We start from the raw sequence: 15,759 nt of genomic DNA, 5'->3' as shown, positions 1-15,759 counted from the left end.
CACAAAAAGCACATAAAATACGGTAGTACTGTGGTTACAAACGTGGGTCCGAGTTCGAGTCCTGGTCTGGAGTGACAAGTCCTGTGAGATGGAGAATTGGTAGGTCGGCTTAGCCTCTCTTGGACTTGTTTTCTGTCCTGCAGAGATGGGGCTCGCTAGGCGTCCCTCCCCCGTAGAGGTGCTGAGGGGTGTAAAAGACACGTGTAGGCAGACCGAGCACAGCTGCTCTTTCCTCGTAAGTGCAGGATAGCATCGCTTTTGCGGTGATGGCTTTATGACTGCACCGTGTAGACTCTCAGTGCTCCAAAGGGATGCCTTGCAGATTGGAGATGGGATTCTCACTTCTGTATATACCCAAGGATTGTGTTATTGGGCCTTGCTAATTTGACTCTATTCTTTAGAAAGTACATAATGTAGATATATTTTTCAAACATGCATGATTTTTTCTTTTATTATTTATAGTTCTACCCTCTCATCTCTTGGTGTGACTTTTCATGGAATCCAGGAGACAGTCCTAAGCAACCTGCCTCTTCACACTTCTCCGTGGTGGTTTCCTTCCCTGACTAGAAGAGGGTTTTGCATAGGTAATTTTGATTGCTCCCCTTCTCTTGGAGACTCTCTGTTTTTCTGCCCATCTCTCACCTGTCCATCTGTCCATTTCTCTACCCACTCATTCTTCTGACTTGTTTCAATAAGCATTTCAGGCAGCTTACAGAAGAACAGGTACCAAATAAACAGGTGAGAAAATGGGGCCAAGTTCATACAGTGAGGCTAGGAGTTGAGCCTGTGTGAGAGTTGCCAGCGTGAGACACACGCCTCTGCCTTGTGACTTATAAGATAGACAACATCAATGTGCCTGAAGCTCCCAGCAGACACAGGGAAACAGGGTTTGTGGGAGATGCTCATTGGCTGTGAAATAAATAAGTGGCTTAGTAGAAGCCCAGCCTTTCCAAGTACTAAGGCTTAGGAGAATATTTTAGTGTCTTCCAAAATCAGATTATTGCATCTTTTCTTTTTCAGAGTTTTATGTATAGTTGGTTTACATTCTATACCTGGAAATTTCTCCAAAACTTCTGCCCACGTGAGTCCCATGACTCGGGAATGGGGTGGTTCTGCTCATTGACGGGTGTTGGCCAGAAACGGAAAATGACAGCCTCAAAGGAGCCTGGGATTTATCAGTTATGTTTTGTCAGTGCTGTAGATTTCAGAAAATGCTTTCACCTTTTCTTTCCATCTGAGGCAGCAGCGCGCTCTCTTACCAGCATCAGGAGCTCAGGGCCACGGGATGGTGGGGGCTGACTGCACTGCCGTCAAGACAGCTGAGCTAGTCACTGCAGGTGTGGTTCTTTTACATACTGCAGTTCATGCTCTTTACTAGAATGTTTCAACAGGGAGTTAATTAACTGAGTTAATTAACATTTTATAAATATGATGCTTTGTTGAAAAGACAGTCATAGGCAGAATATAAGTTGTGATCACTTTAAAAATGGTTTCATTACTGAAATTTCAGTAGGAAAGATCCAGTTTATCTTATTTCCGCCTCTCTTTAAAAGTAACAAAGAAACAAGACAGAAAAAGCAGAGGATGATTTCTGTTCTTCCTCTCGGCTTGCAGGTGCCCTCACCTCCAGTGGCATCCATCCAGACACCAGCACTGACACTGGCCGTGCTCAGAACTGCCTCAGCCCTGAAGACACATCTGACAAATGGAAGGGGGCCGCGCCCTGTTACAGCAGGTGCTCTCACTTTGTGGGTCCTTATGTAACTGCGCGGTGTTATTCAGGATCGCCCTTTCTACACTTTGTGACGCTGCTGCGGTGTCTCCTAGTTATTTGTTTCTGTAAGTACTCGTGTAATTTTCCAATGTGTGGTACTAGACATCTAAAAATGCATTTTTCAGATGAAAAATAGTGTGTATTTAATATAAATGTATGAAAAAAGGGTCAAATGGATCTATCCTGGTGCCAGTACTCAGAGATAATAATTAACACATTAACATCTATTTTCTGTTCTTTTCATCAGTGTGTATTACCTCTGTCATAAAAACCAGCGAGCAATGTGTGCCTGTATACTGTGTGGAGACCTCCATTTTCCATTCGGCTTATTACACATTTTTCTACAATATTCTATCTCCCCTGGCATGATTTTTAATGACTAGTATAGCATTCTGTCTTGTGGAGTCCTCGTCCATTTTACTTTGACTTAAATAAACTTTTAAATTCCAAGTATACTTAACTGAAATTCTGAAAAGAGATCTGTTGTGGTACCGAAAGTCCCCTACATCCCTTCCCCTTTTTTCCTGAGAGTAAAAACTGCTGACAATGTGGAGTATATATTTCATGACCTTTATGCCTATGTCATATAAATAAACTCATACATACACGTATATGAGAAATCTATGTCTATGTGTGTGTATATATGCTTTATTGAAAAATAAGGCCATACTATATGTTTTCTGCAGCTCGGTTTATTCACTCAGGTATATATCACAGACGTCCTCTCTCTCCAGACTCACCCGGTCCTTTCAGATAGAGTAGAGGGTTTTCCTGATATGCAGGTTTGGTCTCTTGTGTAAGGACACCTTTCGTGGGAGCGTACTGTGGACAAGGCCTTGGACCACGCCGAAACACCGGAACTTTAGTGCCCACAGCTCACCGTGATTTACCGCATCATTGTCTTGATGGTGGACACTTAAGTTTTCTCCATTTTCCACTGTCAGAAAGGGTGTTTGACTGGCATACTTCTTATACAAACATTCCTGTGATCTTGTATGAGTATTATTTTCGTTAAGGTTTCTGGAAATTTAGTCCTTGGATGTGACAACTACATAAATCACAGGCTCCTTTCAAGTGAATCAAGAAATTCCTTCTCCTGTGGGGCATGAAAAGATGTAGAATAACTTATGTAACCAATTCTCTATCGCTGGATGTGATTTCACTTCAGCTTTTCTTCTCACCATTGTAAACAGTGCTGTGTAAATGCTCTGATAAGTACATCTTTTTGAACTGAATTTTTCTAAATGAAACGATTCCAAAATGTGGAGTTCAGCCTGTGTGTACACACGTTTTTCAGAGTTTACATATCCATTGACATGTCATCCTCCAAAAGATCGCTCACAGTTTGTTCTCTCAAAGATGGACACTAGCTAGAATATCTTTAAAAATATGTGCCAATATGATGAGCAAAAGTACTTTTTCATTGTTTTAATTTGCACTTGATGACCAGTGAGGTATTGAGCATTTTTCACTCATTAGCCATCTGACTTTTAAAAAGTGAATGATCTCTTTTGTCCTTTGCACACATTTAAGTGAGGCAGCTTCTTGTTGCTTTGTGACAGCTCTATGTATATTATGAACATTAACCCCTTGTCTTCATCAACATGTATCAGAGAGCTTTTCCTTGTCATATTTTGCCTTTCATTTTGTTCAGTAGGTTCATTTTTGTTGTGGCCCAAAATAATCTTAAGATTGTAAATGTCTTCTTTTTGGGTTTTATTCCTGATATTATTCTTAGAAATACTTTCTTATAATGGTATAAATTTCTTCTGTAGGTTTTTTTAATCTCTAAGATGGAGATGATGATGGTACTTGTTATAGTGAAGAGAAGTTGAATTAATATGAGCAAAGAATTATATTCGCTGTTATTAGTACTTTCTAATATTCACATCACATTCTGTAATTTTTCTTGCGGTCATTATGACTGGAATAGAATTTGTTTTTTCCAGGGGATTCTCTGATTGTCCCAAGACAATTATTGAATTCCTACTTTGCTTTTTAACTTGAAATCCCACCTGTAAAGAATACTTATGTACACTAGAGTCTCTTTTTGAGCTCATGGTTTATTTTTATCAATCATACTTTCTTACACTAGCACTATATCTTACATATTGTAAACATTTATTTAATATCTGACAGTGTGATTTTTTGATTCTCTTTTCGATCCCAAATTTTCTTGGTTAGTATTATGACTTTATTATTCCTGAAGAATTCTAATATAATTTTTCAAGTTAAAAAAAAAAAGAAGTGCTCTCGTGGGATTTTTTAGTACTTTTGAATTATCGTTAGGAGAACGTACATTTTTACAAAACTGCTTTCCTGCATACAAAATGTTGATGTCTCTACTTTCACACCTCTTACTTTACCCCACAGTACAGTCCTGTACTTCCTCCATGTACAACATGGGCATTGTTTTTGAGTTTATTCCAGATTATTGTTGATGTTTTTGTTAATTATTTAAGTCAGAATTTTTTGCTATTGTATATTTTAACTGTTAAAACTGACACCTAGGAAGGCAGATTCGGTTTGTAAATACTCACTTTGTAACTTCTCATTTAAAATTGTAAGTATTAAGTACTTGTTACAGAATCCTTTCTTTTCTGTTTTTAAAAATTTGTTTCCAAGATTCTCAAAATGGTCATAGCAAAGTAGTATAGGTGGGGACAGAGATGGAGAGAGGTAGTGTGGCTCATGTACAAACTGTGAGCACTTTCATGGCTGTGTTTACGCTGGAAAAGCCGCTGAAGAGTCCAGGATAAAACAGGGGTGGCTTTGTATGCAGTTGAAAGCCAGCTTTCTTGCCTGGTGAAGCCTGGTGGGCGTGACAGGTAGATGATCAAGGTCGAATGGAGGTTATTGGCTGCACAGAGCGCTGTGTCTGAGAACTGGAGAATATCGCCATGGGAAATGCTTGGTGCCAGGAACAAAGCAGAGGAGCTGGGGACCCTGTGTGTTAAGGAATTTCCAGCCCTCGGAGTGGGAAGATCAGACTCTGCATTCAGATCTGAGTTTGAATTCATCCTCTTTAGTTTACTTGTCCTCTGACTTTGGTCAAGCTATATACCCTATTTCACTTCCTGTTTTCTTATCTCTCAAAATAGGAGAATTACAGCCTGCTGCCAGATTGTTTGATCAGGTTAAATAATTAGTGTCTATAAGATGCCACGTACAGTCACAAGCTCAGTGAGAAATGGGCTGTCACCTGTTCTTCTGCAACTCAGTGCTTGACAAGACATGTGGGAAAGCCAGTCCCTAATTTGTGTGTGATGCAAGTAGGAACAAAATTAATGTCTTGCCTTTCCCTAGCAGTATACTTACAGCTTTGCTTCATTTACTTCTTTCCTCCTTTCCTTTCCCCTTTCCCATCCTCCACCAAAAGATCCTGAGACTCTCTCAGAATAGTAGATTCAAATTACTTTAAAGGTTGGCTCATCCTCATGAAATGATAGTAACATAAAAAAAATCTGTGCACATCCCACAATACATTGTATTTGATTTACACACACACGTGTGCACACATACACACACACAATCAGGCTACCTTCCACTTGCAGAGGGATAAGGACCACTTTTTCTGAGTTTTCACTCACTGAGCTTGAGAACACTGTCTCTTACACAGACTTTCACCAGGCTTCGTGCATGGTGTTTTTAATTGAATTTCGGCTTTGTGGCCATAGATATAGTCTCCTAATAGAAGAGAGAAAGTGGAGACATAGACATTCCGCTGAGATATTGGTGTCATCATATTTTAGTTGGAAAGGACTTAAGACAGCATAGAGTCGTAATATTATATGGGTGAGAATCCATGATGTTGTAACTTGGACAAGAACATGGACCTTCTGCCGTCTTGTCCACAAAGGTGAAGAGGCAACTGGGCAGGGGATGGTAGGGATCCTTCTTGCTTGAGTTCCATGTTCTTGCTAGTTTTCATTGCTCAGTTGCCTTTAGTTTATGTCCATGAGGCCTCTCATGGGAAGGTCACTCTGTCCTGATAGATTGAGTTTCTTATCAGCAAAAAGCTCTGGACCCACTCATATTTCCCAGAGTTTTCTGCTGACCTGCTGACACTTTATATAATTGAGACCTAAGAAACTACTGAATATAAAATCCTTATTGTTATTGTTTGCCCTCGAGTTCCATAGGAAGGGGTGCTGTCTCAGGCTGTCTAAAGCCAGATCTGAACAAAGATAGGGTGACAGGCTGTGCTGCTGGTCCTCCACAGTTGAAGGGGATTTCCAACTTAGCTTTATATTCAAGGCAGATGAGTTCAAATCTTGCCTTTACCAGTTATTATCTTTGTGAATTTGGGGAGAAACTGTACTTTTTTGTGTCCAAATTTGTTTATCTGTAAGTAAGTTCAGTATTTATTTTAAGGTTTCTGTTTTAGAATTGAATGAGCTAATACTCTCATTTATACCTAAACTAGTGATCTCATGGTTCTATGCTGGTGCCTTGGTAGTTGATTACTAAGGGACTCCGCAGTGAGATTGGGGGTGGGGGACCCTGGATAATAGAGCTTATATTCCAGGATATGCTTGTAAAAGACTGGATGTGCAGTGGATTTTTAGTAAATATCTACTCCTTTCCTAATCTGCATTGATTGTGTATATATCTTTATACTAATATATGAACAATTTTTATTGCAATTTAAATATCTTTGTAGTATTTACAATATCTAGTTATAAAAATACGTGAAATAAAAAGATTTGAATTTATTTTCTTTTCAATAAGCAAAACAAAATAAAATAGAAAAGAAAAAAGTTTTGAAGGAGTAGAAATAATTTTATTTCTGTGGAATCAATTCCTTGTAATAGGTTTTTTGTTCATGTTGTTAAAAAGCATATAAAATTGATAGGTGGTGAAATACTGGAAATGAGGAAACAGTGGAGACATACTACCTCTAAGGCAGTCAATTTGTTACCAAGTCCAAACTCGTTCTGCTTGCTGCATGACAGGCCGATTAATCGGGAGATGAGATGTTGGAGTAAGGAAAAGAGACTTTATTTGTAAAGCTGGCAGACCCAGAAAATGGCATATTGTTATCCAGTAGAACTCTCTTCCCCAGGGCAGAATTCAGTCTCCTTTTATACTAAAAAGCGGCAGGGATGTGGCTGGTTGTTGCAAACTTCTTGCTGTATGAATTGTTTGTCCTTGAAATCCTTTGTTCCTGCAGCTGTCCATGTGGGTCAAATTATGGTGCCCCTGTAAAACCTCCAAAAAAAAGAAAGGTTATTCACTATTTTACAACTTGCCATCTATACATAAGTGTAGAAGAGCAAATATCCTTAAAGATCAGAGCCCGGAGAATAGGCCCTCCTGGATATTTCAGGCTAAAGGCAACTTTCTTTTACAAAAGGTGCAGAGATAGCAAGTCTGAGCCTAGAAAACAAGGTACAGGATTAAAGCCAAATGAACACATCTAACATGGAGTGAAATTTGTTCTTTCTATTACAATTTCTTTTTCTCCCTCATAAATAATTTTAGTAAGAAACGTGAGCAATTTTTTTATTTTTGCTTCTTAATAAAGGACTACAACTACAATTTAGTGAGCAGGGATGCTGTGCGTGCCTTGGTGTCACAGCAAACTCTTGTTGGTGGTGCAACATGCCTGATGCCCCGTGAGTGTTGGTGAGGGTCCCCCTAACCAGGGGCTCTATTCAGGAACCACCATATGCGCGTTGACCTCTGGCACCTCTTTTTCAGCTGCAGGAAATTTTTTCAGATTCTATGATAGAAAAATCACTCCAGCTAGGGATAATCAGGGAATAAAGGAAGAGGAAAAGGGCTTGAAGTAGAGTAGAAGAGAAAGACAGAAGCTCAGGGAGCCTGGGGGCTTGGCAGCGCTGCCTCGGGAGAGAGAGGAGCAGAGGTGTGGATGGGACCGGCTACGGAACCAGCTCCTGCAGCTTTCCCTGCACCCAAGCCACACAGCTTTTAATAGGGCCCAGGACTCTCTCCTGGCTGGATGTCACCCTGGGCAGAACCTTGAGAATCGAAGGTAAGGGGTGGGCAGCACTCACCTAGGGGGTCACTGAGGACTTTGGTCAAGTCCACATTGACTTTTCCAGTCAAGTGCCTTCACCTGTTCTTTATCTCAGGATCTGAGAAGCAGGAGCAAGGAACTCAGGGAGAGATCCAGGAAGATATCTGACTGTGTTAAGAGACGACAGTCACAGTGACACTGGGAGCGAAGACACTTGCAGCAAAGTAAAATAACTTCACAACTATTGCATCAGAGCTGCATGTGTGAGAGAGCCTAAGCCTGTCTCAGAGTGCAGGGGACAAGCGGAATGGAATGGTAAAATTAACACTGACAATTGAAATTTTGTTAAATAGCCTGCTACTTTTAATTTTATCACTTCAATGTATGCAGGTGTATTTCTATGAGCATTTATAGGTTCACACAACCCCACCAGCCCCTCTTGCCCCCATGGGGGATGGGATTTCTCAAGCACAGTGCCCCTCCTGCTTGCTTGGGCCACGCTGCGGGTCCTCACCTGGGGCCGGACTGCTACAGTACACTGAGTCCCCGAGGCACGGCCTGGGATACATGACAGGAACAACTGTGCTCTTGGCTGAGGGCCTCCATTTCCCCCTGCAGTGTAAGAATGCCGGTGACTCAGTTAGAAGCATGCATCCAAGCCGTCCTTCCGTGTCATCACCATCTAGAAGCGGTGCCTGAATCTTCTGAATTTCTGCAGAATGTGGTTTACAATCACCTTGAACAAGTGAGTGTGTGTCCTCTTTCAAGTGGAGGAGTTACTGCCGTTTTCCTGGAACTTACTCACCACTAGTCCATCTGATTTTTCTGTGCTAGGATTCAGTATGGCCTGCTAATAACTCTGCAGTCAGATCTAGAAACCCTGATGAAGAGGATTATTTATTTTCTTTCTTTATATGATAGTATTTTACTTTCAAATTTCTGAGTTTTCAGTTCTTGGAGGAATTTTTTCGGGGGTTGGAGAAACAACTTTGCTCTTACCATCTTTGTGACCTGTTGCTATATGCGTCTCACCTGTCTTCTGTCACTTGTGAGGCGGTTCTATTTTTGACCCTGTCCGGGTTGTTCATATTTTAAAACATAAAATCTGTAAAAGTACAGTCCCTTTTACTCCGAAGACATTCCACAAATACTCCTTTAATCTGGGTATGGTTTTAAGAAGACACAATAATTAGAATATATACTTGCAGGTTGCCAGTGCAAAATCCCCAAATTAATAGTCGAGCTCAACATCTAAAATCTTTCTAATCTACCATGGATTTGTATGGATAAGTGAAGTAGTTTGCTAAGAACTCAATCCTCCCAAGCTGATGCTCTGCCAGATGGTGGAGCCGAGGGACGAGGGTGTGTCCTGCCCTTACTGAGCTGACAGTTTCATGGCAAGGACCTTCACCAGGTGAAGAAATTGAAGTTTCTTCTAAGAACAGTGGGTCTGAAATGAGTCCAAAAGCGTGGGAGAGACACAATCACATTTGTCTCAAGTAGGGGAGAGTGGCTGTGGGGCCACCTGGGAGACTCATGAGTCCAGGTGGGCAGTGTTGTTGGCTTCCAATTGAGTGGTGGGACGGTCAGTGGGTAAAAGCGAACAGATTGAAGGCATGTTTAGATGGTAAAGAGGAAAGGATCAATGCTGTCTGTGAAGGTAGGATGGAGTAAGGCCCAGGTTTCTGGGTGGATTAATGAGTTAAATAATGGTCCTGCTGTGTTCTGAGGAGGGAAAGCAGCAGAGGGAGTTCTGGGGGAAAACTGATGAGTTCAGCTGTGGGTAAAGTGAAAGGCTGTTAGATGTGTGGTCTGGGAGCTCTGGTGAGAGCCAGTAGTGAGTAGGGGGCGGGGAGAGAGACTTTCAAATCATTTTGTCTTGTGAAAATACATACAAGAATGAGTAATGACACAACCCCTGTATATTCTGGATTTAAAACCCAGTAACATTTTGCTATATTGACTGCAGGGGTTCTTAATTTTTTAATAGAAATAAAATAAATAGAAACAAAATAGTGGAGTTAATGAATATCTTAGAGTTGATGTGTGTCCTTGTATGTATTTTCATACCTCATCTGTTTATAAACATAATCTACAAAAAGTTAACTTGCTTAGCATTAGAGTTAAACAGAGGGACGTGACACACTCTGTTGGTGGTTCAAGGTGATTTCTTGGGCAAATTATGTAGCCTCTCTGTGCCTTAGTTGCATCTTCTGTGACTGCCCCCATGCCCCTCATCACAGCTGATTTCCTAGACTTGAAGTTGGGAGGGAGGCTGCTGAAGGGAGTAAGAGGTGGCAACTGCTAGGGTCACTGAAGAGAGAGACAAAAACAGATTAAAGCCGAGAAACTGAGTGCTAATACCCTCAAAGGAGAAAGAATCCCTTAGTTTTTTGAGCCACTTAGCCTAAGAGAACGAAAATCATGTGGATCCAAAGCTCTTGAGCATATGAGTATTGTGGGTGGGAGGGTTTCATCAGAAAAGGGTTGAGAAAAGGCCTTTTGGTTTCCTTTTACGTTTCCAGTAAGGATGAGGCGCAGAAGAAAAACCACCCGTTTCACAGTAGAAGGTGCTGTTTTGTGCGAAACTGTCCGAAGGTTGGAAACCATTCATCAGTGGTGCTGGCAAAAGAAGAGACTTCTGGATTGGGTGGGGCACTTGCTGTGACTTCCAGGTGACCTGCTGGCTGGGGGCTGTGAGGCGGGCAGTAGGTTTGCAGTGTGACCTGGGTATAATCCCTGGCATTGAGGCTGCTGATCTGACTAGCAGAGCTGGGCAGACACCGTCCTAACGGGGCTGCTCGGGATGAGGCCTGGGACACCTGCCATGCTGAGGGCGAGAGGAGAGCTCCCCTGAGGTTGTGTCCCTGTGAAGATTAGAAACGTCCTCCTGCAGGGGAGGAAGAGCCTCTGAGCAGCGGGCCGGATGCACAGGCAAGACCAGCCTGAGCACGGAGATTTCAGGAAGCCGGAATTCATACAGGCCCGAACAGCCTTGTTCCTGAGAAACTGGAGGGAAAAGATGCTGCAAATGCAGGCTAAGTTCAGACACTATTGTGTGTCATGAGTGATAGGAAAAGATTGTTCAGGCAGCCACGAGAGAACCCTGTGGTTGTCCCAGTTGGGCGTCACACAGGAGGGAGGAGCAGAGTTATATACTTTGCCACTTATTAGCTGTGTGACTTTGAGCAATATCACCCCACTTCTCTCTATATATATCTACATCTGTAAAGAGACACAGTGACAAGCTCGTGTCATCAGAATGCTTTGTTTAGCTCTGATCCTCTTTGTCCAGTCCTGTCAGTGCTGCCCTGCAAGGTTCTGCAGCGGCTGCTCTTGCCCTGTGATGGGAGGGCATAAAAGGGCATTGTAGCACCCGAGGGCAGAAAGGGGTTGCTTTAAAAGCAGACATGTAGCGTCCTGCAGCTGCAGACCTGCAGGCAGTTTGGTTCATGGTCGTGGAGAGGACTTTGGAGGCCTTAGCGTCGTCTTAAGACTTGTTTTCCCTTGGGGACCTGATTTGCCTTTGCAGATTAATGTTGAAGATTTGGGCTTCTGGCAAAGCTGTTTTCAGAGATGGGTATATACGTAAAATATCATATAAAATAAAATGATTTATTTAACGTGAGCGACTTTGCAGCTGTTGGGAAGAGCTGTGTTGGCCTGGTCTCCACGGAGGACACCAAGGGTCAGCAGAGCGTGCGGGAGGGAAGGCAGCCTGCAGTGCTTCTGCGGGGGGTTCTCCCCAGCATGGTGCTCTGCTGAGTTGACTCTTCTCTGAGTTTGGTTGCCAGAGGAGCAGACAGCAAAGTAATGAGTTCTGGAGGGATTGTATAATGACAGGAAGAAATAGGAACCTGGAGATTTTCTGGACTAAAACACGCTTTTGGTTCCTGATTCAGTGTGTTCCATTACAGAATTGATGAGTTGTGTCTATTCTGGGACTTCATTGAAATAAACGTTCAGCCTAAATGTTAAGGGCTTTGGTTTATTTGGCTGGAGGACTCGAGCCGGGATGACAGCCTCTCAGATCACTCTGAGGGACTGCTCCCAAGAGGTAGTGGAGGAGCTAGGATAAATAGAATCTTTACAACAAAGATCAGGTAATTGGAACAATAAAATATTGCTTGTTATCTAAAGAAAACCAGATATCTCAAATTCAAGTATTTAGTGGTTTTCTATGTATGGTGGGAAGCAAACATTTGGGTCATTGAATTCATTCCTTTGGCAAGCACCTGGCTATCTAGGGCCAGTATCCTGTCCTTTCTTGCACTGAGTCTGCTCAGAGGGCACCACTGTGAGTGGCCGAGAGGCCGGGCTGTAGGCATGAACTCGCTGGGGGTTGGCAGCAGCCGCTGATGATTTGGATTCAGCATTCTTTGTTTACTGACATGGTTGCAGTATTTTCATGCACATTGTAGTATTTTCATTCACAGTGTTCCCCCTTGGTCCTAAATTCGACCAATATTTTGAGAGACATTTCATGACCAATTTTGTCCCACGGTGCTAGGATGGCTCATTCCTAGTTCAGGTGAAGAATCTTCTGAGTTGCCATTCAAGGTGTTAGTTTTTTTTAATCAGGCCCTGTTGATACTAAAAGTTCTCTGGATCACCTGTCTTACTACTCTATTATGATCCAGGAAGTGTTTACCCATCTTTGCTCATTCCCATACCTAGAATCACACTATTATATTTATTTTATTCAGGGTTATAAATTTTATCTGTTTCTTCAAGATGTTTAGCCATCATCCATCTTGTGGGCCTAGTTACACATTGGGAAATGTAACAGACAACAATTTTATAAAATAGACAGGATATAAGTAATACAGCTAGTAACGTTAATAAAGTCACGAGTAAGAATTTAATAGTCGAGAAGTTGTATTTTTGGGTTAAAATTTTGCTTGTGTTTCTGAGTTTGATCCTATGAGAAAGTTCATATTTATGGTCAGGGTCAGAGCAGGTATTAATTGGCCAGTTGAAATCTCCCACCTTGTAAGATCAACAGTGGCCTAAACAGAACTATAAATTCTTTTTAGAATAACGTTTCTGAGGGCTATCTAGTTAGAGCCTTGTATTAGGGAAACCCACCAAGGTAACACAGAAGTACTAGACATAGGTAATTTATCATAAACTTAACAATTGGAGTAGTTCACAATCAAAGGTTGGAGAAATTATCAAAGTAATTGGTATACAGTCCTGGTCCGGTGTCTTGGGTCAGCAGTCTAGCTCAGATGTCGTCTTCTTCTCATCCTGGTCTGGTAGCTTTTTCTCCATTTGGGCATTGTTTTAAGGTGAGCAGCGCTCTATAGGCCAGTGCACTGCAGGGGCTGTTTCAGATAGGAAATGAATCCGAGACTCCGTTTCCTTCAGCTTTGGTGTGTATGGTCTAGTTAAGAGTATCTGAAAAAGGGTCTTTCCATTCAGGTTGGAGACAGTTCTTTAAGTCATGCCTGTTGCAGTATGTATAATCCCCTGGCTGCAGGTCATGGGGCATTGGAATTTTACCCAAGGATAGATTACTGAGCTTCAGAATCAAACCTAGAGTATTCTTTTCATAATTCAATTAAACTGTACAGCAGTGTGACATAACAGCAAGGAATGATCTGGGAAGTGTCTTAGTAAATATGGACCTCAATTAACAAAACTAGAATTTAATATCGACTAAAATATAATTTTTTTCTCTCTAAAGTTACCCTCAGTTTTCTCAAATATAGCCAAATCAAGATTAATTTCTTTACAAATTAAATCTGATTATTTGATCATATAGGCTTTTTAAATTGACTGTGTTGGAAGTTTTAATACGGAGTCTCAGGGTAGAATGTTAATAAGGTTTTCTAAGGCCAAGAAAGCCACGTCAAGGCTTTTCATGGATTTTTGCCTTACAGATTTAGGTAAATTCTTTTCTCTTTAAAATCCTTAAAATACCTTTATACTCCTATATCTCTTAGGAGATGATCTCCCTAATTTGTCTGATAGAGCCACTGGGGACCTAAGTATTTTTAGTCTTTTGAGGGATCAGATAGAGAGAAAAGATAACTGTTCCAAGTCTGTATACATAGTTATAATTTATCAAATTGCTGTGAACCATAACTAGCTTAAGGAGAAGAGATTCTTTATGTCTGGGAAACAGGTTAAAAGGCAGTAGTATTTCAAACAATATCAAAAATTATAACCATATTCAGCTGGTTAATCAGTCCCATGTAACTAATTCTTTTAATGAGAGTTTTCATTAGAACTTTAAAATGTCTTACCCAGTTTAGTTCAGTGCTGTAGTTTGAAATTTATTAGAAATCAGTAAATCTCCTTGAAGAGAAAGCATTTTGCAAAACCATCAGAAGAAAACAATTAACTGTCTATAAATGACAAAAGATTTAAAAGCATGGTTAAACACCGTTACACTATAATCAATAAAGAAACCTGTTCACTATACCCATAATTATCACTGGTAACATTTCAGATAAACCAGAATTTTAGGGAGTCCATATAATTTCTACAATACCTATATTAATAATATTTCTCATTCAATATAACCTTAGAAGTTTTATGATTCATTTGACAATTCCATGTTATTTAAAATGCCAAATGAAACTTTATAGTTAAAAATCTCTCTTTGGGATGTTTCAGGGGCCTTCTGTAGCATCCCAAACTTAACTGGAGATTAAAAGAATTTTAATTAATTAAATTAATTTTTATTTAATTAATTAGAATTTTATATTTGGGGAGCTTTTTGAAAGATTTCAGAACACTTGATCAGATAAACATATAGATCACTGTAATGTAGTACTAATTCATTAACAAGAAAATATGTCAAATGTAAAGGCAGAACAGATCAGCTAAGTGGTATAAGAAGTTTCACAATCTGTTACTGAAGGTGGATTAATATTTTAAGAAAATTTTTTCCTCTTAACAGAGAGAAAACCAAATCTAATCTTGTTCCAGCTAACTTCTAAGATTCATTTACGTTGCCCAATTTGATTCTAAACTTAGCCAATTCTGACCACGTACAAAACTTTCCTCAGGGTTCCTTTTCCACAAGCCTTCCACAGCTTTCTATACTTATATTAGTGTGTCCCTTATTTTGTCTTCCATTCAGAGGTAACCAGCTTCAGGAGAAAGTCACTATTTTTCATTAACAAAGTATTATTCCATTCTTACATCTTCCTTTACGCATTTATATTACTTTCCTAGGATACTGAGATCATTCCCTTACTAATAGAGACTATTTCTGTGTGACACCAACCATTTATTAATATTTCTAAACACCTTTAGTTTCACTGTAAGAGGAAGTTAAATGTTAAGTAATTCATATTTCAATCTTATTTTATCTGAAAATGGCATAGATATTTAATAAAATCTTGTCATTTAACTTAATTTAGCACAACTCTAGAATTTAAAGATATCAAACATTTAGAGATTATTTTAAGCATACATTTTAAAAATATATTTTAAATATTTACCCAAAGCTCTCATCTCATTTGCATTTAATTTACTTAAAATTTTACCACAGCACATTACTGTTATTTTTTTTTTTGACAAATCTGCAACAGATATAACAGGATCTTATTTGACTTTCATTAAACCTAGGTACAGTAAAGGTATTATAGTTAAGATGGATGATTTTAAAGATGTCTACATTTATTAGAACATACTTAAACTAAACAATATCAAATATTACCTTAATATTGAATATTTTCCAATTCACATGACACTGAAAGTCAATTTGTTAAGTTTTTATTTTAAAAATACTTAATTTTTAAGCTCTTATATTTTTACATCAATTAAGCAGAGCTCTTTGACTTCGAAATTTTTTTTTTTTAGCAGTAGAAATATCTCACTTCTATAATCTGTATGCAGGCTTATAAACAGACAAAAGCTAGAGATCTCATAGCTTCACTTTAAAACTTACTTATATTTATAATAATAGTTGGAGTAAGCTGAATTTGCTTGCTCAAATCACTAAGGCTTACTATTTATGAAACAGATAAATAAGATTTCCTCACAA

At 39.9% G+C, this 15,759-nt stretch overlaps 1 protein-coding gene across 1 annotated transcript in view; it reads left to right on the top strand.

The window, feature by feature from the left end:
• Window positions 1-15,759, top strand: part of LOC140693519 (trafficking protein particle complex subunit 9-like) — a 335,939-nt gene that overhangs the window by 290,612 nt on the left and 29,568 nt on the right. The window contains exons 13-15 of the mRNA XM_072957339.1: window positions 1,615-1,735; window positions 7,873-8,072; window positions 8,376-8,502. The gene's annotated coding sequence lies outside the window, so the exon portion shown is untranslated. The remainder of the gene's footprint in view (window positions 1-1,614; window positions 1,736-7,872; window positions 8,073-8,375; window positions 8,503-15,759) is intronic.

This window comes from Vicugna pacos, unplaced genomic scaffold, assembly GCF_048564905.1.
Source record: "Vicugna pacos unplaced genomic scaffold, VicPac4 scaffold_19, whole genome shotgun sequence".
NCBI lineage: Eukaryota > Metazoa > Chordata > Mammalia > Artiodactyla > Camelidae > Vicugna > Vicugna pacos.
This window is presented reverse-complemented; position numbering and strand designations above follow the sequence as displayed.